The 27,176-nt window shown below is 29.4% G+C and overlaps 1 protein-coding gene across 4 annotated transcripts in view; it reads right to left on the bottom strand.

The window, feature by feature from the left end:
- The window catches only part of raskol (Ras GTPase-activating protein raskol), a 196,343-nt gene that overhangs the window by 146,124 nt on the left and 23,043 nt on the right, over window positions 1-27,176 (bottom strand). The window contains exon 1 of one of the 4 annotated variants that reach the window (XM_088198397.1): window positions 24,000-24,261. The exons of the other annotated variants lie outside the window; for them this stretch is intronic. The gene's annotated coding sequence lies outside the window, so the exon portion shown is untranslated. Of the gene's footprint in view, window positions 1-23,999; window positions 24,262-27,176 lie in introns of those variants that run through there. 4 annotated transcript variants of the gene reach the window in all.

The following is a 27,176-nucleotide window of genomic DNA, read 5'->3' as shown; positions in this document are numbered from 1 at the left end:
CTATCATTTTTATGGCAACTCAAGAACTATTTTTTAATTGAAAAAATCCTAGCGTTAATCGAATTGGTTTTTTCATACAAAATGTTATAAATAACAGTCGTATTGTATTTTTATAAATTATTTGTTGTAAATATTAGTATAGTAATGAAGAAAACATTCTATAATGATGTTTTGAATAAATTAACTAACTTCTATACTAGTCCAGATTAGTTTAATTTAATGATAACATTTCCAGTTGTAGATTCCTCTCCTTTTCCTCAGATAGTATAATCAAAACATAACTATAAATTATTCTATATTTATTTAAATAATAATTAATTTATATTAAATTCTTATAATATATAATATAAATATTAATAATTTATATTAAATTCTATACGAATAGCACCTGTAAATTTTAATAGGTTTAAGTTTTTTTAGTCTCACACAGTGCTCTTAAACACGAATGAATAAAAACTAAAACAAAGAAGTTATTTTGTTTAATAAAAAGATGCAAAAAATGATTAATAAAATTTGAGCGTGCCCATACGTTGACTAGCTGCGGTACCTCACAACAGTGAAAAACCAACATATGTATTTGTAAATATTCAATTATAAGTTTATAAATATATTGCTATTGCTCTAAATAACATTATAAAATTAACTTTATAGTAATAATATATATATATATATATATATATATATATATATATATATATATATATATATATATATATATATATATATATATATATATATATATATATATATATATATATATATATATATATATATATATATATATATATATATATATATTATTTGTTTGTATAAGTTCACTAAAATATCTATATTTTTTGGATATTTTTATTAAAATGGTCTTTAAAAAAAAATCTTTTTAACTGATATATTAACTATTTTTAGAAATACATTTTCTAGTGTAACATAATTAATAAGAAATGAAAAATACGAAAATTAAAGGGCAATTTGGCCGCGCAACTTATTTTTTTTATTTATTCTACTGCCATTGAAAATATACAAATATACTACACAATTTTCTAAAGGGAACAGGTAAACATTTATTGATTCAATATTTTGTACTATCGACCGATTCGGTCGATAGTACAAAATTTGTTGACATTAAAATTGTTTTTGTCAAAACAATTTCAAGTTTGAATTTTTGATTTTATTTTTAAATTATCCAGTTTATTTTATTATGTTAGAAGAATTTTAACAAAAATATGTTCGGCCAAATCACCCACACGATTGTCGTATTTGTTTATTATAACTTAAAATATGAATTCGAAAATGGATATAAATGAGTAAAAAAAGTAATTATAGGTACATCTAAAAAATTGCCATTTAAGTAAAAATATCTAAGAAATTAGATATAAATTATCCGTTTTATAATTAGTAATAAAATAATTGTAGGAAGTGATAAGATTAAATGTTCGAGTAGACTGACTATCTGAGGGGGAGTGATTCCGGCGTGTAAGAGTTCCAGTATTTATATTTTTGCTCCTCCATGGCGGACTCTGTGGTCCGCCCCTTTTCGGCGGGAGTAAGGTGGGGAATTTCTACGAATATAAATTATTTTTGGCCGTTAAGGCAGATTGGAGACTGCTACGCGCGTTAGAGAACAATTTAATTAAGCAATATGCAAAAGAATTGTTCTATAAAACGAATTGTTTATTGCATTACTGTTGGACAGATTAGGCGCAAACAACCGTTAGTTATGAATAACTCTGCAATGAACCCTTTTCAGATGAAAAAATCCGAAGAATCACCTTTCATAAATACACAAACTATTAATTTAACGGCACACATTTTTTGAAATAATTTTTATCCGTTAAGTGGTCTCTCAACGGTGTTTCTTTTTAAATGCAGAAACCAATTATTTCTTTCTTTAACGGTAAAAAATATTTTTATCTCGAATGGAACTGGCTATTTATAATGATGATATATTGCATATATAATCCTTCCCTCCAATTATAAATAGAAGAGTGGTTCAGTTGATGAATCTGACAATTTTTTTTCTAATAAATAACGGGCAAAATAATCAAAATCGATTAAGGAGAATTTAAGACAATACCAAATGTTACAGATTAGAAAAAATGCTAGCATAAGTGTATTATATATAATGTCAATTACTTTAAAGCGACAATATTAATATTGTTCAATAAATAAATTGTTATTTTTTTAAACACAAGATCACGTTATTCGCTTAGATCAGCAACAGGTACTTTGTAATTATTTTTAGACGTGAAAACGAAGCATTGACATCTTCCTTGAATTTAACCATGTTATATATACATACATATATAGAGCATTAATTAAATAACTTTTGTACACCACGTCTGTTAGTACATCTATAAAATCGATCTTTCACAGCTCGCAGATATAACAAATTATTTTATGGCGTGCCGATCAAGTTCATTAATAATTCCGGAAGCTGGAGACCTCAAACCCTAATAGAAACCTTTTGCGTTAAACTTTAAATCTTAAAACAGGATTTGATCTAAGCATTAACAACACAAAGGATTCATCAATGACACACTATATAACAACATAAAATTGTGGCCAATTTATGACAATGGATATGCAGTTCTTTGACGACCTCTGACCTAATGAGATCAATTAATGATAGACATTCAACTAATTATTATATCGCCTACGATCTTTTTGCATAAAGCATAATAAAATTAGTGATGTAGGATTTTGAAGTTATACGACTCACACACAAATTTGGAAGCCAATTTAAAAACAATAAAACTTGCTTATTGTAAAAATAAAACGCTCGAATTGAATTAACATAATGCATATTAAACGCTCGTTATCTTTTATATTAGCATAAATCAATAATAGACGGCGCCACGCAAAACACTGCTTTTCAAACTGTCAAACGAAATTATAGTATTTATTATGTGTTTTTACATTATTTAAAAATATGCTAAATCACAATAATCAGACAACGTTTAAAAATAAATAATGTTCTAAAGTATATCAATACTATCAATTAGGTACATGGATGGACCTTTGATAAATATCATAAGAACGGGGGTGACATTCGACAAAACGATATTTAATTGCTGGTTTATATTTTTTTTAGAGAAAGCTTCCAAATGACTATAATCATACAGTTCTTAAAAATGCTAATGATACAAAAGAGCTTCAACATCATCAATTAAGGCCACGATTGGGCTATGGACAAATTTCTTTCGAAAAGGGGAGGGTTGTCGTTCTACAAAATGAATCGTTTGGGGAAACGACTCGTAATGATCCCCTGCTGACGAGGGCGATACTCCTAAATTAAGGGATGAAAAATCGCGGACAAACAGCTCATGGGACGGTGACACTCGCATGATGTCCCTCGCGCGAGATCGTGACGGGACGCGCCGGGAGGTTTCGTCTGGCAACCCTCTGGCTGCGGTTGCCATGGCAACCCCTTCCTCAGCGCCGGGGCGCGTGATGCAGGAATCGATCCAGACACCCCTTCGCCTTCGACACAGCCCTTGCTGTCGACCGCTCGCACTTTCCGTCTTTCACATTTGTAACATTGATTTTTTAATGGGGTCTCGAGCCGGAGGCGGTAAGAGGGAGAGGAAAGGGGGGGAAGGAAGTGCACTTTTGACTTTGAAGCGTCAGATAATAGACCTACTTTTACATCAACTATTTTTTTACAATGCCTTTTTATAGAGCGCGTAATATACTTTTCACATTGTAAAATAAATGTTAAGACCCTCAGACTTTTGTGAAGAATCGTGTCTGTGAAGTTTTGATAGTTTTAATGGTAGTATGCCAACATTCGTTAAAAAATCTTAAGTCCCATAAATATTGTGTATACTAATAAAAAAAAAAATACAGCAGCAGATATATGTATATATATAAAATATTATTTTAAAATTCGATCTACTCTTCTGAATGATTTGAAGACTTTGATAAATTATGTATAACTGATGTTGTGGATCCAGGTTTGTTCTAATGAAATGAAAGCAAAACCTAATTATAAACACATCAATTATTTCCGTTCCTTAAATACAACTTTATTAAGGATTTTATTAGTATATAGATATTAAAATATATATCATAAATATAAATTTAAATCTGATGCTTCAAAGTTCTAGATTTATATATGTGAGTCAAATATGGCCTGATGTATATAGATCATAATTTAAATTTAAAGACCACGTTTAATATTTTTCTCTCTCATACGAGCGTGAGAAATGGCGCACAATTTGTTACGTGTCAAGTACAATTTTGCATAATTAATTACTCTATTTGGATTGATGAATATATCAAAAGTATAGATACACGATAACAATAGTAATAAACATAAGTAAGCCTAGACGTCGTCAGTGAAAGTATAAGCTATTCTTTTCTTTGCTTTATCGCTATTTTAATGCGTTTTTAACGTCGCGTTAAGTTGGTTTTTATCGTTTGTTTGTAAAACTGCATTTGCGAGTCAATGGCCGAATTTTTCGTCGTTATGGTGAAAAATGTGAAAACATGCGGTCGCTTTGGCCCATTGACCCGCCGTCGTTGGCTGAGCTGAGAGCTGTCACTTAATCAGCAACTGACGAATGCACTCGCGTAAAGGCAATAAAATGACCCGCATAATATTTTATTTTAGAATGAATGAATTCCGAAATGTTAAGACAACTCAATTATATATAAAAACAAATGAACAGGGTTGCCAGTGTTTTTGTAAGACAAAAACAAAAAAGGTTTTAGTGTACCAGCAACATGGTTTTTGTCTGCGTCGTTCCAGTGCGTTTCAATATCACGTGATATGATAACCGGTATTTTTTATTTCTAGTTCCGGTTATTTTATATTTTAGTTTATAAAAAAATGCATATTTATAATGTTGCAGATAATCAAAATATTGTTGACAACAAAATAAACGTTTCCTCTCACCATGTTTCTAGTCCAAGACTATCCGATACGCACTTGGTTCTTTACTGAATTAAGGGCTACGACTAAGGTAGCATAAACACCCCCCGTAGACCTGAGGGGTGGTGCTACTACTAGGATGATATAAACATAAAAAAAAATATATAAAAACAAATATATTCCATATATGGAACACAAGAAGATTTAGTTTTTAGTTGTAGATAGCATCAGAAGTCAAAAAGATTGATTCAACCCGTTCCGTATATTACCATCAGCAAACATGATGGGTAGTTACAACCTGACCTATCGGTTAAGTATTATTTTTTATCGCACATAAGTCATTTATTTTTATTGCATACAAACTATCTTATGCATATAATTAAATTTATCAGACAAAAACACATTTACACAACCTATTTTATGAAACCGCATTATATGTTAAACGAGGTATTCATACTTCAATTGTGATCTCTAGACATCATGCCATATTTGGGGCACAGATCCGAATCTAGAAATTTAAAGCATCGAATCCAAATTATTATTATTGCGTGTCACGAGTCTGCGCTTTCGCAACGAAACGATTGCGTACGAGGCAGTACTGGTATTGTAGGACTGTCGAATCTGCTTTTAATGGTCTTTAATGAGAGATAAAGAACTAAAAGAAGTAACCTATTGACCTGTGGTTAGGTCATCGTACAGTGACAAAATAGTTTGATCACTGTTTTTGGACCAATAAAGGAGCGTCCTTTTAGCGAACGTTCTAATTGCGAAAATGTCGCGATTTTAACACATTTGCAGATTTCAGATACTTTTCTATAAAACCTTCATTATTAATTGACATGTACAAAAAACAACAAAATGTATAGTGAAAGAGTATTTTATATAAAGATATTTAATCATAATCATATGTGAGAGTTATTGATTGTGATGACCACAAAAGCTTTCCTTAATCTAATTTCACTCTAATTTCCTATTTTAGCTACCACCGAATAATGAAGCAATGCTTCATTGTGGTATAACAATGCTTGCCTTCCGATTGAAACGATTCACGACACATATTTCGTTCCATACATAATCTAAACAATTTTTAATCATAATACATTTATTGCATGCTTCCACGTCAAAAAACTGTGTTTCGACCGACTTTTTATCTGTGCTCAAAAAAACATTTGTTCACTTAGCACATAATATAAAACCTATAAAAACGGTAAAGCTTTTTCAGAAATATAGCACGGCTCAACGAACGCGAATGGCGACCGTTTTCAATTGTGCTCCGAGATTAATTCAACTGTGCACAATCACATTGTATATATTATATAATATAAATCTATATATATACTACATAATGTTATACATAGAATAAGGCTATATAAAACACTAAATTATGCAGTATGTGAACAGAATAATAAACCTATATTTGAACGGTCGAGCAGAATTAATGTTAGTTGGGTGCGGTCAGTGTTTGATGTATAAAAAAATAATACTATCATATCATTTTAATTATTGTCATTTAGGTGCAATTAGCCACTCCTAAATTCGTAATGTACAAATGTACTTTAAAGTAGAAAAAAATATGTTTTAAATATTCACGATAAAAAAAGCCTTTTAATTAATAGTAAGCCAAAAAAGATATTATTATTATATATATAATTATTAGTAGTAAATGGTTCATGATTTTCATTTGCCCTTTTGACTAAAGAGCAAACGTTGAACCGTTTATATTTCTATATAAATGAAGTTAATAGATAAAGTAGCATATTTGGGTTCTCAAGTTGTTATATTTGTGCGTGTTCATTTTGTTATCAATATTGCAGAGCATATGAGTGTCTCTTAAAGATTGGTGCAATATTTTTTTGTGTTGTTTATATTTTTAAAAACCCTAACAATAACTTTTTATTTTATGATTGCAACGCATCATAGCTTATGTTTAAAAACAGATCATTTCTATTTATAAATAAGGTCAAACTCTCTAATTGCATCTGACAAAGGCCGCAAGAATTTGATAAATTGTATTTAATAAATTGTTGTTTTAATTTATATTATATAACATTTGTGAATATTTTTTTTTTGACAAATGATTTATTTTTTAAATAGCTTTAAATATTTTAAAACCAGATAAAGTGATATTTAAACATTTTCCATTAAAGTGTATCATGAATATCTAATAAAAGTACAGAATTAATTATATTCTAAAAAAAATCAGCGATAGATTTACAGCAATAATATTATTTTAAAAACAATCAATAAAAAGCCTTTAATTTTTATGAGAAAAAATACAATTCTTGCATTTGCAACAATTTGTGGCATAATGGCGTATCGGTAAAGTACCAGGCTTATAGCACAAAACACTATATCTACTGTGCATTTTCACCTAAATTTAAAACCAACAACAAACAACTTCGCTACTATCGTTTATTTAGAATTGCATTTTATTTTAAATAATCGCGTATCAGTAGAGTGCCTGGATTATAATATTAACCTACATAAAAATAGCATTGTAAATAACTTACTATTTTAAAAGTTGTTTTAAATATCCAGACTTTGATCATTTGCCTAAATTATCATTTCACACTGATATGCTTTGCTTTAATCTAACTAATGTCTGTTATGTTTCAGCGATAGATTTCGATTTGTGTCCATAAGATAATGGCGTATCGGTAAAGTGCCAGGCTTAAAACGCAAGGCACTATATCTACCTCTAGTTATAACTAAAAGCTATAAATTTGTGCCTAATTTAAAAACCAATAACAAACAACTTCGCTACTGTATTGAAATTACATTTTATTTTAAATAACCGCGTATCAGTAGAGTACCAGGATTATAATAACAACATACTACATTAGAAAAAATATTACACACTGATATGCTTTAGGTTAAACTAACTAACGCCTAATTTTCATTAACATCTCGAGGTTATAACACTATTTACTATTTATACCTTGAGTTAAAATCATAGGATGTGTATTTTCAACTCAAGCTAAAACTAAAAAAAAGAGTTAATTAAAAATTGTTCATATATTTTAAATGACCGTACGCGTATCGGTATAGTGCCAGGCTTATGTTATTAATTTACTACTTTCGATTGTATCGTGAATAACTTACTATAAATATGTTTAAATTATCTAGATTTTGAGCAATTGTTTGAAATATTATTACACGCTAGAATGCTAACCTAGCTAACGCCTTTTATGTTTCATAGATAAATTAACAATAATAAAAATAGTATTAAATATATTTTTGTTAATTTTTTTTAAATAAAATAAAAACATATTGATCTGTGACTATAATTGCGTATCGGTGAAGTGATGGGCTTGTCCTAACACCCTAATTTGCGGTCTTCGCTCCCTTACATTGAAAAATGTTAATAAATCATATTTTTTATATCATAAATTAAAACGTTACTTAAAGAAAATGTTGAGATTCAGTTGGCCAAGTAGTATGGAATTTATGTACATATATTTCGAGATACATTTTCGAAGCCTACTTTCGCTCAATACAAACTTTTTGAATAGAATTATAAAAAATATATAACAAAATTCGTTTAGCTTCACGGTGAAAAAAATAGCAATTAAAAACGCAAATGCGATCCTTCATGCAGTTATAAGTAATTAAATTCGGCCCTTAACGGTCTTTGACCCATATTTCATTGTTCAATTGATTCTAATAACAATATTATTTCGTATTATTTTATAATTAAATTAACAACGGGTAGAAAAAATCGTTATTTTTGAGCAAGGTGTCTAAAATTATATAATTATAAATACGAATACATAGAGTCCTTATCTCTTGGATGAATATCGTGATGATTAATTTAAATTAAGCTAGGTCGTACAAATTAGATATTGAAAAGTATTTAACAATAAGCTACTTTAGCTAATAGTGAATTGTGTGAATTAAAAAAATATATATACGCCTTAGAAGTACAGCATCCCTGAATTTACCGTTACACACGCAAAAGAGTCCGTATTAATAAACAAAAACAAAGAGTCTGGTTCCGCTCCGAATCATCTGCATTAGACAAAGGACCAAGTACTAAAAGGAATGTTAAGTTACTCCCTATTTCATATGCTTATAAAATCAGGAACATCGCCCCACTCAATTTTACTTCCTTCGGAAATTTCATCCGAACTTGCACTGCGATACGATTTGAATTGAAAATAATTTATATAATGTTTTTGTAATATCGCATATAGGTATACAATATCTTAATAATTAAGAGGTGCGTCGTTATGCATCATCTTCCATCCGACTTCAATTCATAAAACAAAAACTCGCTCACACATCTGCGTCGGATGCCCACTGACAAATCTCGGCAAATGAATCTCTGCCGGTGATTGATGAGCATATTTTTTTTAATTTTGCGCAAATAGAGCCAATTGCCGGAATTGAACAAGGGCGACTGATGATGACCCACGCTCTCTTAATGAGCTTCATGATCTTGAGCGAGCATTCCAGCGAAGATGATGACTTAGAATACACCGAAACTTGTAGAAAATCAATATGAACGCTCACCTTTAATGCCATTTTAAGCTAACCTTTAAAGGGCTGATTTTACGCTACGGTTCTTTGAAGCATATCATTCCACGTTATGAAGCAGGCGGTCAAAATTAATTAAGATCAATTATTGCCAGACTGCTTCGTTAGCACAATATTGGTGCACTGGTCGCAGTTCTTCGAATCCGATGATTAAATGTTTAGATCTCGTCATGAGATAGAAGGCAGACAAGCACAACGAGAGTTCACGTGCTGGAGAAAATTGGTCGTGCGGTAATTGGCACTCTTATGGAATTCGCACGATATGGATCTGTGAAAATCTTGCACAGGGCTTTAGTTGCGAATTAGCATAGTGAGTCAGCGGGTCATGCAGGTGTGGCAGTACATGATCGCGTCACCGGCAATGTTTGTCATAGCTGGCCAAACGAACCATTGTCAACATTTCAGGTGAAAACGTTTTTCGGGGCGATAAAAGCGGACATTGTGTGGATGAGATAAAAGGAAAAACGTTTTAATGGAATTTTATGTGACAAGAGGAGCGGTATAAATAGAACCTGGCGGAAAACAGGAATTTAATTGAAGCAGTTATACAATGTTATGTGAGCGATATATTTTTTTAATTCATGGATTATGTAGACACTGGAAAGAGTAGATTTTTATAATACTATATAATAAAATCCCTTTAAAAATCAACTAAACATACATACAATTATAATAAAGAGAAAGTTACGCATTACATTTATTAATTATGAATAAATATCTATAAGCTGCTCGAAAATATTATTGTATTTTTTAAAATCAGACAGTATGTTCTTACATATAATTCTATCGTCAATGTAGTTATTTTAATTATTATTTTACATAAGACAATAATATTTAAGCATTACTCAAAAACTACGTATTTCTTGCCGAACCAAATATATAATTTATGGCAAGAATGTATTAAACTATATGTTCTTAGATTGAATATATTTCTCTCTAGGTTTGCGTTTTCTGTTGGCTAAAACCATTATTATCATAAACATATGTTTAGAAGTATTGTTTATTAATATGTTTTTAGTAGCAACGATTGATTTAAAAACATATGTAAATAAATTGATTTTGGTGATAATAATTGAAGTTTTATAAAATTGTGCTTAATTAAATAAATTGTGGAATACTACTTATTAAATTTTCAAGTAAAAATCTCTATTACTCAATAGTTACAGAGCTTTTCAATCAGCACGATAAACATGTTAGATGCATTTGGCTTTAATTAAAAAATTAGATGTACAAATATCTACATAAAAAATACGAAAGCGTTTTAAATTTTAAAAACATTAAAATTCAGTAATATAATAAAAAAAAATCTTTAGCATTAAGATTTCTAAGGTATTACTCTTTTTAAAACGGTTGTCGTATCTATTTTAATTTATATTAAATATTATTGTAGTATAAATCATAAGATATGTTAAATTGATTAAAACCAAAGAAAGTTTTGGAAACAAATTACCAAGAACATTTCAATAATTTTCACAAAATGACACGTAGAAACGACTTTTAAGAAAACTGTCCTGGAAAATATTGAATCAATCATTCAAGTTACAAAAACAAACTTGGAGGAATAAGGAAAAAATGACATAAAAATGTTTGGAAACAATTTACAAATTGGCAAGAAACATTTCTAATTTTGCAAAATAAAATTGGTATAAATCATAAAGCGTAGATACATTTTAAAATTAACTAGAAAAAGATTTAACAACACTTAAATAATTGCAGTAAATATGACTTGAAAAAGAACTATTTTGTTTATTACTATATCAGAGTTAAAAAAACAAATTTAAAAAAAGCAGACTACAAAATGGTTTTAGAAAACTTAAAAAATCGTATAATTTTATACAAAGAAATGATTTGAAGAAAAAAATGGTTTGTCTAATATTGTATCAATCTTTATATTTATAAAAAAAAACATTTATAAAATATCTTGAAATGAGAAATTTGAAAACAAACCACAAAAAATGTAAGAAGCAAACTACAAAGAAAATTTTATTTGGCACAACAATGGCACGAAATTTGATTAATATTGTATCTAGTATTAAAGCTGTGAACAAATCAAAATTTTTTTAACTCGCATTAGATAGATATAAATCTATTCTTTAAAGATTTGTATAAGTGAAATGTGCTTCGATTCACATTTATTTGTTAAGTATTTTAGTGCAAAATATTTAAAAACACTGGTTAAAGACAACATATATAAGTTGCTTCAGTAGATATGTAAATACATACATCAAAAATTATAAGAGAAATTTACTTCATCGTAATTTTAATGATTTGAAAAATGGTAATACATATAAATTTTAGATTTTCATTAATAAAAATAAGAACCTACAGATATTTAATTCACAGTTACAATTTGTATATCAAAGATCTCTATTACATTTATTGAAAATAATATTACATACTAAGCCGCGCAGCAAAAAATAGAATAAAATATGATGATATCATTACATAGCCAAGTATTAATTAAACAGGAAAACGAGAAATTGCTGATGTCACATAAAAATCTGTTTTCCTTGCATTGCTAATATAATGATTTATATGCTCACAAGCTATATACGACTTCATAAATAAAAAAAATTAAACACACTTCATCTTCACTCCCTTTTAATCTAAATCTGACGCTTTTACGGCTGTGATTTAGAGCCGACAGACAACTTAGCCTACTTTTCTCGCGAGAGGCACATCCGTTGAAAGTTCAACGGATGATCCACGAACACGAAAACATGTCTATCAAATAAAGTATATTTTTCCTGGAAACGTAAACAACGAATTGAAAAAGCCAAACAATGAAAATTAACGACTAACGGCGACCCACATTGATATGCTAACGAGGCAATATATTTGTGATAAAGAAGTATAAATTTAGTTCTATGTTACGGTTAATCGAGCCGTAAGCATTTTATATTCCTGTTTGTTTACTTTTTTTGTATATTTGTAATAGATAAATTTAGATAAATGGCCCGTGATTCAGATATTGTTGATCGTTTTGATTATATCTGTGTATATTTAAAGCATTTCTATAATTTAATATAGTTTTTAATCTATATTAATGTATATTATTTTATAAAATAAAGCATTATTATTTAGAGATAGGACCACCAGGCCCTAGGAAAATAATGATTCTGGGTCTCATGACAAAAAAGACTTTCAATAAATTTTTTAACATAGTAATATAATTTTTTGAATAACTAATAATAGATACGAGTTAACATTTTCTATGCTACAAATAAATATAAAAAATAGTCACCGTTGCGACATATTTTCTTAAATCATTTTTTATGCGAAATATTTTAATTAGGCATTAAAAATATCTACTCACAATATTTATCTGACAATCAGTCGTGTTTTCTTTGCTGCTCAGTGTTGCCATATAGTGAATTTCCAGTCCAGGTCAAAAGCAATAAAATCGTGCCTTTGCGATGAAAACGCTCGATTATTAAACGCTTATATTAAGTGAGAATCGAATAAAGCACATCTAAACCGAATTTTGCCCAATAGGAGAGAGCAAAAAACAATTATCACTTCTCAGAAGGTAAAAATTCACGTCAAAAGCAATAAAATCGTGCCGTCGCCGTCGCAGTGGGAACGCTCGTTACCGAGCGTTCCCACTTCGACAGCGCCGACACGATTTTATTGCTTTTGATGTGAATTTTTGCCTTCTGAGAAGTGATAATTGTTTTTTACGCTCTCCTATTGATCAAAATTCGGTTTGAATATATTCTGATCAGCCATATTACATTAGAAGTCAATAGTAAAATCGGTAAGGATAGCTATCATATTTTAAAAACATAGTGTAATATCGAAATGCAGACAAACTATGGAGCAATATGTGAGATGCGATGTGTCTGTACTTATTCTTTCGCTTTTTTCCCCTGAGATATGAGTTAGTTTAGGTTGTATTTCGGACTTGACTTGATAAAAGTTCTAAGACTATAAATGGTTTGGGTTTGAACAGAAAATCGACGTTTCACAACTGTCAAATTGAGCTTCATAAACATCAGTTAAATTTTATTTTTGCTAGTAGAAATATGTATCTACTTGTGAAAATGTATTTAGAATTTATTAGTGAAAATATAACTTTTCCAAAAAATACACATTCACTTAAACATTTATATATCGGATATAAATAAATAATTATAAGTATGTAAATATATATACTATATATATAGAAATGTTTAAATTATATAATTTTACTAGCACCTGCCAGATAATTTATATTTCCATTGGTAGAAATATATATCTACTGGTGAAAATGTATTATGATATGATTTTACTGAAATGATATATTTAAAAAATATTTTCGGAATAGATTTGAGACTTTTTTCTACATTTTTTTTAGGAATAAGCACACGAAACTAAGTGTATTATTTATTTATTTTGCTGCATTAAATCCAGTTGTCAAATTACTGATAATTTAATATATAAAAACATTAAATTTATATAATTCAGCTGGTGCTATTGATTTTTTGTTATTTCTTTGCTTCTTCCTTAGGTATTCAATCTGAATTTTCAGATCGAATACCTAAATTTTCTGCTACTAATTTACATTCGTTAAATATTTCCTCTCATGTCTAATATTTTTAAAGGTTGATATACCAATAAAGTCAACGATAATTTGCAAATAAATTTTAACACCAACGAAGCCGCGTCAAAAAACTACAATCTGTCCCTTTGAATAAAAATGTTTTTTGTGAAAGTACTACCTAGAAAGTGGGCGCTTTTGAAGGCAATGTTCCGCTCCTTTTATTACTTGTATGTATAAAAAGAGTTGAAGGAACTTATACCTGAAATACATCAGTAGATACATCTCAAACCACTGTAGTTTAGTTCAGATGTATTATTTGAGATCGGTTTTTACTTTTTTTATAAATATATTTTTGCTATGATTTTTCCAGAGTTGGCTCAAGGAGAACGGGTTTGCCGTTCCTCTTGGCAGGCCTGCTTAGAGAACGATTTTTCCGAGTGATTTTTGGGGAGTTTTTTGAAGTGCAATGAAGGATTAAAATCCTTACACGGATTACAATTTAATCAACTTTTTTTAATTCAAGTAGAGTTGATGTGATATTAAACCATAAAAATAAAATAAAAAGGAACATAAACCATGTACATGGCTTCTGTACTTCAATGTGAATTTATTATGCTTTTTCAGGCCTTGCGTATTTATAACAACTCGTTTTAGTTATCGCACAAGTATATATTTTTACAGAAACGATTAAACGCTCTCTTCCGCAGTAGTTAACTCGTAAAAATGCCCGTGAAGTATTTCTAGCATCATAAAAATAACTCCCGAGTGCAAAGGGTTAAAACGCACCTGTACGCTAAATTTTTCTCTAGCTCTAATCTCAAGAGCAATTACTGCGATGAAAGTCGATAGGCCGACAGCTATTCTATACAATCCGTCGAGAAATACACTCGGAATCCGTTCACAAATTCTTCTAACCGGTAATCTGACGTTTTCTCATACATATCGATTACGTCCGATATGCTCATATGCGTTTTCACTCGATAGAGCGTTTCTTGTGGCATAATAATGTTCAGATGATCAGATGTAATTTTTGATTTGATTCTATTTTAGAGGATTAGATTTTCGCAAGCAGCATAGAAGATAAAATATAGTTGAACCGTTGGATTCGTGAGTTATGAGTTGGAAGTTAATTTATAGGCGTTGGTCTATTTTATGTGTTAATAAAAGATCAGAAATAGTTGGTCTGATTTTGAAGAGATTTGTGTTTATGTAAGATATAGAGCAAATGCTGGTCAAGGATTTTACATAATTTTCATCTAGATCAAATAAACGTTTATGAATTAGCTGTGCTGTGTATTGAGATGCACATTTAAATTACCATATAGTCTGCTATTTACATTTCACAGACATACGTAAATATACACGCTCATAATTTCGTGCTAATTTCAGGTAAAGAGGCAATCATAATATGTACTTATATTCCGACAATTAAATCGACGTCTGACCAGGCCTGCCAAGAGGGTGGGGGGAAGAGGAGACAAATTCCTGGGGCCCGACTCTGAAAAAAATCATAGCAAGTATATATGTATGCATAAAAAAGTAAAAATCGACCTCAAATAATGAATCTGGACTAAACTACAGTTGTTTGAGATGTATATACTGATGTATTTCATGTAAGTTCCTTCAGCCCTTTTTATACATACAAGAAATAAAAGGAGCGGAACATTGCCTTCAAAAGCACCCGCTTTCTAGGTAGTACTTTCACAAAAAACATTATCATTCGAAGATTGTAGTTTTTTGACGCGGCTCCGTTTGTGTTAATATTTGTTTGCAAATTATTTTTGACTTTATTTCTATTTGAATGCTTAAAAATATTAGACATGAGAGTAAATATTCAACGAATGAAAATTAGTAGCAGTGAATTTAGATATTTGATCCTAGAACTCAGATCGAATACCTAATGCTTGCACTACACTCTCTGGAAGTTGTCCGAATACCGCCACAAATTTCATAAGCCGTCCGGACGGCGGCCGTAAACGAAGTCCGTAAGACGACTATCATGCGCAGCTGACATATTTGTGCGCGATCGAAAAATGTGCCAAATAATTGCAATTTTTAAATTGTCATATTATTAAAATTACGCTACTGATAATTATAAAAGTTTGTGTGGGCACTCACCAATATAATATCAGTGAAAACTTTTCGGTCGTAAATATTCAATTTACGCAAAATCTTTGTCGGCTTTTGCAAAATGCCATAAGGCATAAAAATGATACTTCAGAATACGAACACCACATCTGTGACTATCCTGGAATTCGTCGCCATCGATTCTAAATAATAATTCATTATGGTGTGACATTTATATAAACCGATGTAGGAAAATACATAAGGACATTCGAAACGATTTTTTTAACAAAATCAAGTACCACTAATTATTTTTTAATTATTTAATTTTATATGAAAAAAAATATAATAACGATATCTGTTAGAAGAATATACTATCAAAAATATAATTAATCCCTTTTGGTGCCCTAAAATATTCAAAGATGTCAGTAAGAGTCTGTTGAAGTCCCCGATAAGCATGTGGTATTATAACTTGACCACATGACCACGATGCAACGCTCGACATGCGTGTTAATCATAGGACGCCTACGCGCATACTGAAATTGAACCGAGTTACTCGTTCTATCTCAGTTTGCGAAAAACCATATCATTATCTCTTTCACTCTCGTCACTTAGCACGCGAGAGAGCGAAAAGGGAAGTATCTCACCGCTCGCGCTCGAAAGAGCAGCTCCGACTTCGGATCCTTTGACTTCGGTCCGTTTGCCGACAATGTTCGGAAGCGCTCGAAGCTGGCCAAGTCGACTGAATTACCCCCCCTTTATCTCCCGAGCGGGTAGAACAGAACTCGACCGAAGTAACCCACTTTGGCCAACCTTGGCCAGCTTCCAGAGAGTGTAGTGCAAGCATAAGACAGAAGCAAAGAAATGACGAAAAATCAACAACAGCACCAGCTGAATTATATGAATTTAATGTTTTTATAGATTGTATTATCAGTAATTTGACAACTAGATTTAATGCAGCAAAATAAATAAATAATATATTCCGTTTCATGCGGGTAAAACAGTTTCGAATCTATCCCGAAAATACTTTTTTAAATATGTCATTTCAGTAAAATCATATCGGAATACATTTTCACCAGTAGATATATATTTTTACTAGTGAAAATATAATTTATCCGGCAGGTGCTAGTAAAATTTATATGATTTCAACTTTTTATATGTTGTAATACATATATTTACATACTCATCATTATGTATAAATGTTACAGTGAATGTGTATTTTTTGATAAAGTTATATTTTCACTTACATTTCCTATAATTACACATTTTTTCACTTAAAAATAAAGAAAAATATTAAGCAGTTGAAATTAAATTTGTGTGTGCGCAATTTTCGTTAAATATCAATCACCGTTAAAAATTATAAAAACAACAGACTCATAAATATTTAGGCTTAAAAATTCTGAATTGAATAATAACATAACATTTAAAAAAATTCATAAATACAACAATATTTTAAACAGTTTTAGAGTAATATTATTTAAATTGAATTTTCCACGTATAATAAAATACTACATTAAACTTTCAGTCAATTTATTATAATTTTATGAATTATTATCCATAGCCGTAAAACTTGAATAAAAATTGTTTAAACGCTACTAATAAATTAAATAAATAGTGAAATAGATATGTTTGTACTGTTACATAAATTGTATATATTGCATATATATGTATGTATATAAATTATAGCCAGAATATAACACTATATAATTTTTAATGATAATAAATTTTTGATGACTGATTAAAATAATAATAGCACACATAAAATACAGGAAATGTTAATTCATAACTAAACTCTAATTATTTCAATTATTTTTTAACGAGCTGAGTTGTATGAGAAAATACGCGTTAAAAATATTTTTATTAAAAATGAGTAAAATAACAATAAAAGTAATTACTTAAGAGAAAGCAATAAAAAAACCGAGGCACTATTTTATGAACAAAAATAATACAATTGTGGTAAGAAAGAGAGGAAAAAACGCTTTGATTCTCTTTTCCGTTTTTCTTCAAAGAAAACTTTATATAGATCTTGCTAAGAATGAATATAAAACAGTGGGACTTATGCCTTCATTCACAAAACATAAATTATTCAACGAACAGTATCAAAGGAGAAAACGGATAGCGAAGATGAATGAATTAAAAGTGCTTACTATGTTTATATACATATGTATATATATCGCTGTGTTGCCATATGTAAAATATTCTAAACAAATATATTTGAGAGAATCGTAAATCAGCGTAAAACACTCGACGGTATATAAATAATGTCTTACTCCATTAATATTTTTTTAATCAAATTTATTACTTTCTTTTTAACATATGAAACGTAAAGTTTTCAATCGACACTATGCACTAACGGAAAACACTCAAATTCCCTAGTAGACTCATATGTACAATAATTAAAAAAATAGATTTATAAGCATTGAATATAAAATAACCATTGAATTTAAGCTTAAATATTTATTACAATAAATTATTACTATAAAATTCCGACATCTGACTGAATCCGTAAATTTAAAACATTATATTTTTATATAGTTGTTTACATATTTTCCCTAGTTCATAAATATAATTATACTACCGAAAACACAAATCACTGTTAGTCTCTTACTAGACAAGAATTTACGCACACGTTTGATTAAAACACATTCTCTAAATTACAGAGTTCCATATTCTAAGATATAAATGGCAGAGTTAGTCTGTGACAAACACGTTTTTGGGCAAGGTCGAATAATTTACTCAATTAAGACCAAAATCGAATTATTTATCAAGACTCTGTAACGCATATTTGCATCAGACGCTCGCAACCTTTTGGAGCATTGAGATTACCAATTAACTTAAATGAATCTGAATAAGATTATCATAATCCGCCTTCAGATTTTTTTCAAGTATCATTATTATTTTGAGTTGGCAATTTAACAGTAATTATGTGTAATATTTCTAAGCGGTTGTTAAATGTTATATTCATATTGTAATAACACAATGCCATGGTAATTATTAAATAGACAAATTATGTATTTTTTGTATTAATAAAGGTTATGGTTATCAATTCTGACATTTTTTTTAATGTTCTTAAACAAAAAACAAGTAATTGAGTAATACAAAAAATAACTATTTAAATATTAGCTTACAGTATTTTAAATACATTTTATATACATATGTACATATATTAGCAATGAATTAAGATTAGCGAAAATTTGAACGCAAAGCGCGAGATTATGAGTGCATAATACGAAACACAGACACCTAATTAATTATTACTAGGGTACTATTATTTGCTCAAAGGGTATGCGACTAATGTGACGATAATAACTACACAGTGAGCTCAATAGGGAATTAATTACAATGCCAGTTTCTCAATTACTTTATGTAAAAAAAATATGATGCAAAACCATGTATTTTATTTAGACAAGATTCAAGGGTATGAATAAAAATGTTTAATGAGTTTTTGCGGTAATTTGTAGCTTACGCACGTATGTGTGGCTATTGTGCAATTTTGGGTGTTCTGTCGATTGCTAATAGTTTCTAAAAATTATTATTGAAACATTAGTATCATTATCAATATAATTTTATAATATTTTAAAACTATAAATGATTACAAGCAAAACTATACAAATGTTTTTTAGATATTAGGAGAGATAGTGAGAAAGATATACCTAGCAATGGCTCTTATCTGATTATTACTATTTTTAATCTAATTTCTTGTGAATTTGTTTACTAAATTAATAAGTTCTCCACGGTTAAAAAATCATTATATAAGTAATAAATATACACTCATACACAACTAAAACATAATGAGCTGAAAGTATGTACAAAAACATTAACACGTAAAAAGCGTAAGAAAAACTTTTGCAATAAATATTCGCAAATTGAAAAACAAGCTTATTCATTACGCGAACGCACGTGACGATCGGAGTTGTTGGTGGATTATAGACTACTTTCAAATGAGCCTAAACAAAGGATAGTCCGTCTCTAAATAAATACAAAAGGGAGTAATATACTGCCGACAAGTTGGTGAGATGTACTTTCTTTAAATAATTTACAAGTTCCCCACTATTTAAGAAAACCATAACATGATAAATAAATGTGTACACATACAGAACAAAAAATGAAGATTCTGTACAAAAACAATTACACGTAAAAAGCGTAAGAAACCCTTATTATTATAAATATTTGCGACTTGCAAAACAAATTTATTCGTTACGTTAACGCACGTGACGATCGGAGATTTGTACTAATTAAAAGTCACTTTCAAATGGACTTTACTAAAGGACAGTGAGTGTCAGTGTGATCAATGCAAATGCTGATGTGATTTATTTACTAAATTAACAACTTCCCTACTGTTAAAAAATCATAATACAAGGAATAAATATACACACATACACAACTAAAAAATAATGATTTGAGACTATGTATAAAAATATTTACAAGTAAAAAGCGTAAGAAGGAATTTTGCATTTTTTGCAAAAACATGTTAATTCGTTACACTGACGCACGTGACGATCGGAGATCTGGATGTATTAAATACTACTTTCAAATGAACCTGAACAAAGGACAGTCGGTGTCCATATAAATACAAAAGAAACGAAATCAATAAGATGTGCTTTATTTACCTAATTTACAAATTCCCACTATTAAACGAGAAATAAATGTACATATATTCATAACTAAAAAAATAACGAGTTAAGATTTTGTACGAAAATAATCTCACGTGAAAAACTTAATAAAAAATTATTATTATAAATATACGCGACTTGCAAAACAAGTTTATTCGTTACGCCGACGCACGTGACGATTGGAGATTTGGACGAATTAAAAACTACTTTCAAATGGACCTAAATAAAGAACAGTCGGTGTCTATATAAATTTAAAAAAGACCAGTACAACTGTAAACAAAGTCAGTGGGGTGGGAAGTGTTTTTTTATAAAATTAACAAGTTATTCATTATATAAAAAATGGTCATACAAGAAATAAATGTTTATACATATAGAACTACAAAAAAGAAAAAAAATGAGATTTTGTGCCAAAACAATCACATATAAAAAGCGTAAGAAACTACTTTCAAATAGACCTGAACAAATGACAGTCGGTGTCTATATAAATTCAAAAGGGAGCAATGCATATGCAGAAAAAGTCGGAGGATATGCTTTATTTACCCAATTTATATGTTTCATATCAACTGCGTTGCCTAATCTGTAGCTGAAAAATATCGTCACACAAAAGAGCTTTAATAATAAAAACAATATACAGCAACATAATCCATTTTTGCTCCCAAACATCTGCCCCATATCAAAAATAGTATAGCGTATTCAGAACACTTCCTTACGGAATACACGTCCCTTGACAGGGACGCACGAGAGTTCAGCCGAATATAATATGTATCTAAAGTGAATGAGTGTATTTATCAGTGTTTAGCTAAAATAAACTATTTATAATATTTAATTGTATTAACTAAAAGTAAATGTATAAATTATATTTTAATTTATTTACTAATGCAATTAATATAGTGACATATTATTAATTATTCACAATTACGCTGTTCTGACCGGTAGTTGAACCAGAGACCTTTGGATTTTACAAATGTAACATATTCACTGTCCTATTACAAAATCTATGGCTTTTAAGCCTAGCATATATATCGTTTAATTATATGTATATTGCCTTACTATGTGTTAACATGTCTTATATTATAAATTCAACTTGGAAGATTGATTGATGAAATTTTACAGAAGACATCGTCTGTCAATTTTTGACAAGTTGCACTCATAAACTCATAAAATTTCACAACATCGTCTCATGGTACAATAGAAACCACACACGTACGTCTAACGCTTAATAACTTGAATGCAAATCGACTTTTTAGATCCTCCAGCAAAGCCTTGAACCAGTCAAGTAGGTGTGATTTATGAATTGGCGACGCATTAGTGTGTGCCATGCCCTATCAATTATGCAACATTCTTACGTGTCAAAAAAAAATTATCGCGAAAATTTGACCTCACCCTCTGCAAAACAATGGGGGAATTTTTAATAGCGGCTCAAGGTCTGAGATATGCGATCTTGTATAGAAAAAATCTGATAGTACAGTAATTGAAGATGGGTTTCGAGTACGGCCAAATTTTTGATCATGGGAATCGCTCGCGGAGTCTTAGAGAAACGCAAAGTGGAAAAACTGGTTTGTACTAACAACGTGAATGAAACACTCGACATAGTTTCGATAACTCGCGGAGCAAACTCGGTTATTGTACCCGTAGTAGAAATGCGAGACGTAAATGTGACAGGATGGGAACGCGGTGCTCTGGAATGGACTCTGAGGTCCGGCAGCTGAGGTGCGAGACGTAGATGCCCTTGTTTGGACAATCAATGGACCGGAGAAGCAGAGCGGACGAGAATAATCTGGGTAAATAGTACTGAGAGCAAATAGTAGACTCGCGTAGGTCAATATGTCGAACAAAGATCAAGACGAATAATAATAAAGAATAAATGAAGAAAAAAATACTGTCAAGTTCTTTTAAATCTTAATTAGAAAAGAGTTTAGCGTATTTTGTATTGTCACAATAATTTCCACCTGACTAGGTCGAGGAAAATCTGTTATTGACTCATACCGTTACATTCATACACTTTCTGGAGTGATAGATGGCAAAAAACGTTTTACCTTTGACATGTATCCATCTTTATGCTACAGTGAAGGTATTTGTCATGATGCCACTTATGGCATTTGTTTAAACTAGTGCTCAAGCATATTTCATGCTCACTTATATTTTGCATATTGTTTACTAAAAAAAATCTATGATATCCGGAACGTCTCTTCGACACACTAAATTCAGTGCCCCAAAATATCTCAACACATTGTCACAGCACGTAGAATTAAAACCGAGACAATCGATTACAGCGCCGATTCCTCACGCTTTGAAAAAAAGATGTTCAGATACGTGGCCTAAAGGCAGACAAAGATCTACCATCTTATCTGATATTGTATACACGTCTGCAACAATATACACCAGCGGAACAGAATCGATGATAAGAAATCCGGCAGATTCTAAGAATGTGTGTCAGTGAAAGCACAAACGATGTTCTCTCGAATACTAATCCAACACGTCCTTGGCTGAGTAAAATATGGATTTGGGATACAAAAAAGAAGTTTATACAAAATTCTATAATCATTGATTTACAAACATTGGTTTGTGAAACACATAATGTAATAATATATAAGCATTTAAAGTAAATCGAATACTTTTTATAGTTATCAAGTTTTTAAATAAAAGTTTAAGAGACGCTGCTTTAATTATGTTTAAAATCTAGATATGATTGAGATTTTTTTGTAGGATCACTAAATAAAATATGTACATAAGTTATACAAACATTTATGCACAATTACATTGCAATCGGTTAGATAGTTTTCACACAATAGATAGTTTTATATATTTTTTTGTAAATCATAAAAAGCGTTAACCAAAAGCATTACAATGTGCAGCAATACTTCAGACAATCAATAAAAGAGAATATGTTTTTTACTCTTATTATGTATACATATTATACATAAATATTAAAAAACATATCTAAAGTTAGTCGCAGGTAATTTATTTATGATTTACATGAAAGGCACAATACGAATACATTACTATGGGGTGACTAAACTGAAGTCTAAATCAGTGACATATATTTATTATTTATAAACCATTATTACAGCTCACAATCAATAGATGCCATTAGGCTTGATCAAGTTCAAATTCATTTTATTATTAAACACGATATTTAATCGTAAAATTAGGAAAATTTAGTAATTTTTTTTTAATAATACACGAGTATGTATTTATGTACATATATATGAATAAAATATCTTCTGACCAAAAATGTTTTAAAACATTTTTTTTTGCAAAGCAAAGGCATTTGCAAAGCGAATTTTATTAAAGTTTCAAAGTCAGCTGATTAGCAATTCATTTTATTATTTGACTAAAACTTGTGTATATGCTTATACTATATTTAATATTTAAGATTGAAAATGTCACTCACCAGAAACAAGCGCCTCATATTTTCGCACATGGTAGACAAATAACAAATTGCACAAACTTTACACTTTAAGAAAATCTGACATAGAATTCGCATACCCATCCTCCAAAAACAAGTTATCTCTAGTGTCATCCATTATACAATTTAAGGGTTTAATATACGCCTAAGTAATCCCGAGCATTTACTCTAATTATGTCAAAATGTTTTTAAATATTGAGAGCCACTTTATAACACACAACCACTTAAAATGTACGAATGACTTTATTATTTAATAAAATTAAGACGAAATCATTAAAATGATGTCACAAATAATCCCTAACGTATTTTGTAATATATATGTATATATATATAATACACAATAATTTAACATTGAGGTGGCGTTCTGACAGTTCACAGTGTTGCCACACCACCGCTCAAATTGAGAAGCGGGTGTTTTTAAGAACTGGCAACATTCACTCTCTCTCGTCATGGCCAAGGATTTATCAGCCTGACAGCTTTCCAAAAAACGGTCGTTTTATTAAACAGCCATCAAAACTACATGCGTTACAATATATAAGAATGAATGAATTATTTTAAAATTATCAATGAAAACACTAGAATAATAACACAAAATTAAGCACTATTTTAGTTTAAAATTAATTGAAACGGTTAAATATTTATTATAGTCACTTTATAATGCACTGCTAATTAAAAACATCGAAAGGTATATTATAAAAAATAAGAACGAAAACACTTATTCGAGAAAAATGTAACGAAACAATCTCGCGCCCGTTATAGACGAATGTCGCGTAGCTACTGAATTTTTTTTAATATTTCGAGATGCATAAACGAGTTCAAGGTTATGCTTCGTGTTATGTTCATATAAACCATAACGATTAAAATGTCGTGCATCTCAGATTACAAAAAAAAATATTTTTTATCAAAGGTTGACAATTTGTCTATTTTTAAAATATCTATCTCTAATTCGAATTATTTTAATGCAAGCTAGTCTGTTTATTTTTAGAATATTCATCTCTAATTCGATTTATTTTAATGAAAGAGTGACACGAAGGTCACCTTTGTAATAATGTTGACCTTCTATAAAAGTACATATAATGTCGATGATTTGAAGTTTATTTATATGAAAAATATTATTTAAATCTAATTCATATGTGCCAAATTGATGAAATTTTCAAATGAATGTATATTGCTATATTTGAAAAAATTTGAAAAAAAAACATAACATAATACATATTTTTGATAATGAAATCCCATACGTCAGAGGAAGCCAACGTGTTAATGTAAATTTTAAAATAGTTATAAATAAAGTGACCAGACTTCAAAAAAGTTGTCCTTTTCCTCATTAACTAAAAATTACCAAAATAACTTTTTTTTTAGCTCTCGTATCAATTTTTGCTCTTCAAAAAAATGTGTCCTGCATTAATATTTTCAAAATTGTATTTAATCATAAGGTATATATTTATATGTATAATTAACTTTATAATAAACGTTTTAAAACAAGCATAGATAAACCAGTATTGTACATATTTTATATTATGACAAATCTGCGATAAGATTAGTTTTATTGGTAATTAAGCGGATTAAGATGCTTATCTTACCTAATAGCTTTTAGCAAACAATCTTTTAAGTTTTAAAAATACTTTTATTATACTAATCCGTGACGACCTTAAAGGCAAATGTTAGCCTACGTTTTATGAGGTCATTCAAGTATTAAAAGTACATACTATGATTTTGAATGCGGAAGGAAGATGTCCATTATGACAAGACACGCGTCTAGACATGACATCATGTTAACAACATCATAATATTGTAATTATGACACGTTCGATCGATTATTGTATTTTTCGATTTAAATTTAGGCATTTGGGACGTAGTCGTGGTTCTTGGAAAATGTGGGCAGCTTGTGTGGCCAATTTTGTTGTGTGAATGTGTCATTTTCGGTGACAGATATCAAATTCGGTGCATTAAGCATAATGTGAAAAATGACATGCGATACGATAAATATTATATACGTATACAATAAATACAATGTTGCAATTATTACATGCAATACTATATTTTCACATCAGTGAAGGGAATGTGTACTTAAAAGTTTTTAATTAAAACCATATTATCATTAATAATTCAATAGCGCAAAGTTAATGATCCAATCGATTTTTGCCACAAATTCAATCAGAGGTTAATCATAATTTTATTATAATAATGAAATTGTAAAATAAAACTTATTGATTGATGATGAGAAACAACACTGGTGGTCCAGAAATGAAATTATAAATTGTCACACAGTGTGGTCCGAATTATTTAATTGTGGTTAGCGATACGATTAGTAATCTAGCATAATTATATTTGATATTTTCTGAATGATTATTGAAACCTTTCAAATCGCGGTTTCAATTTATATTTTTTTATAATTTTAATTCAAATGACGAATGACACATAGCAATAATTACCTTTAAGGTTCAAATAAAAGGTTAATACATAAGAATAGTATTAATAGATATTTAATTGAACGGAACAGGTAATTTTTATTTTAATTATTTATATTAAAGAATAAAAGCTGAGCTTACCGAATGTAAATATGTTCGTTTTAGAATGGTAGATAATGTTTGAATACATACCTGAAAGAAAAATAAATAAATATTAATAAGTATAAAAATATTTTTTATGGTAGTGTAACCCTAAACATTTTTAATCTTTTCAAAAATATTGTTGAAATTTATAAAAACCAGAAAGGTAACAAATAAAAATATTTTGAATATCTGGTTTTCTATATTTATTATGCATAAAAAATATAATTTATTAACAATACTAAGCTAATCCTAAATATGTAATAACTGTTCGAATATATTGTTGTATTTTATAAAATCAGTATTGTAAATATTGAGAGTACATAAAAATAGTATTTTTTATATATTTAGAACTTATGAAAAATAAAATATATTGAGAAGAAATGATTCAATTAAAAAGTATTTTTACAATATAATCCTAAATATTAATTAAATTCAGGTACATTGTCGTATTTAATATTAAGTATATATAAAATAGTATGAATCGTTTTCTATTGTATATTTGTAACTCATAAAAAATAAAATTGAATCCATGAAAAAATAATTAAAATACACATAAACATCCATAAAATATGAAAACAATCTGTTTCAAACACAGAAAGAAAAAAATATT

This window comes from Plectrocnemia conspersa, unplaced genomic scaffold (genome assembly GCF_051122295.1).
Source record: "Plectrocnemia conspersa isolate PC_06_02 unplaced genomic scaffold, ASM5112229v1 ptg000011l, whole genome shotgun sequence".
Taxonomy (NCBI): Eukaryota; Metazoa; Arthropoda; class Insecta; order Trichoptera; family Polycentropodidae; genus Plectrocnemia; species Plectrocnemia conspersa.
This window is presented reverse-complemented; position numbering and strand designations above follow the sequence as displayed.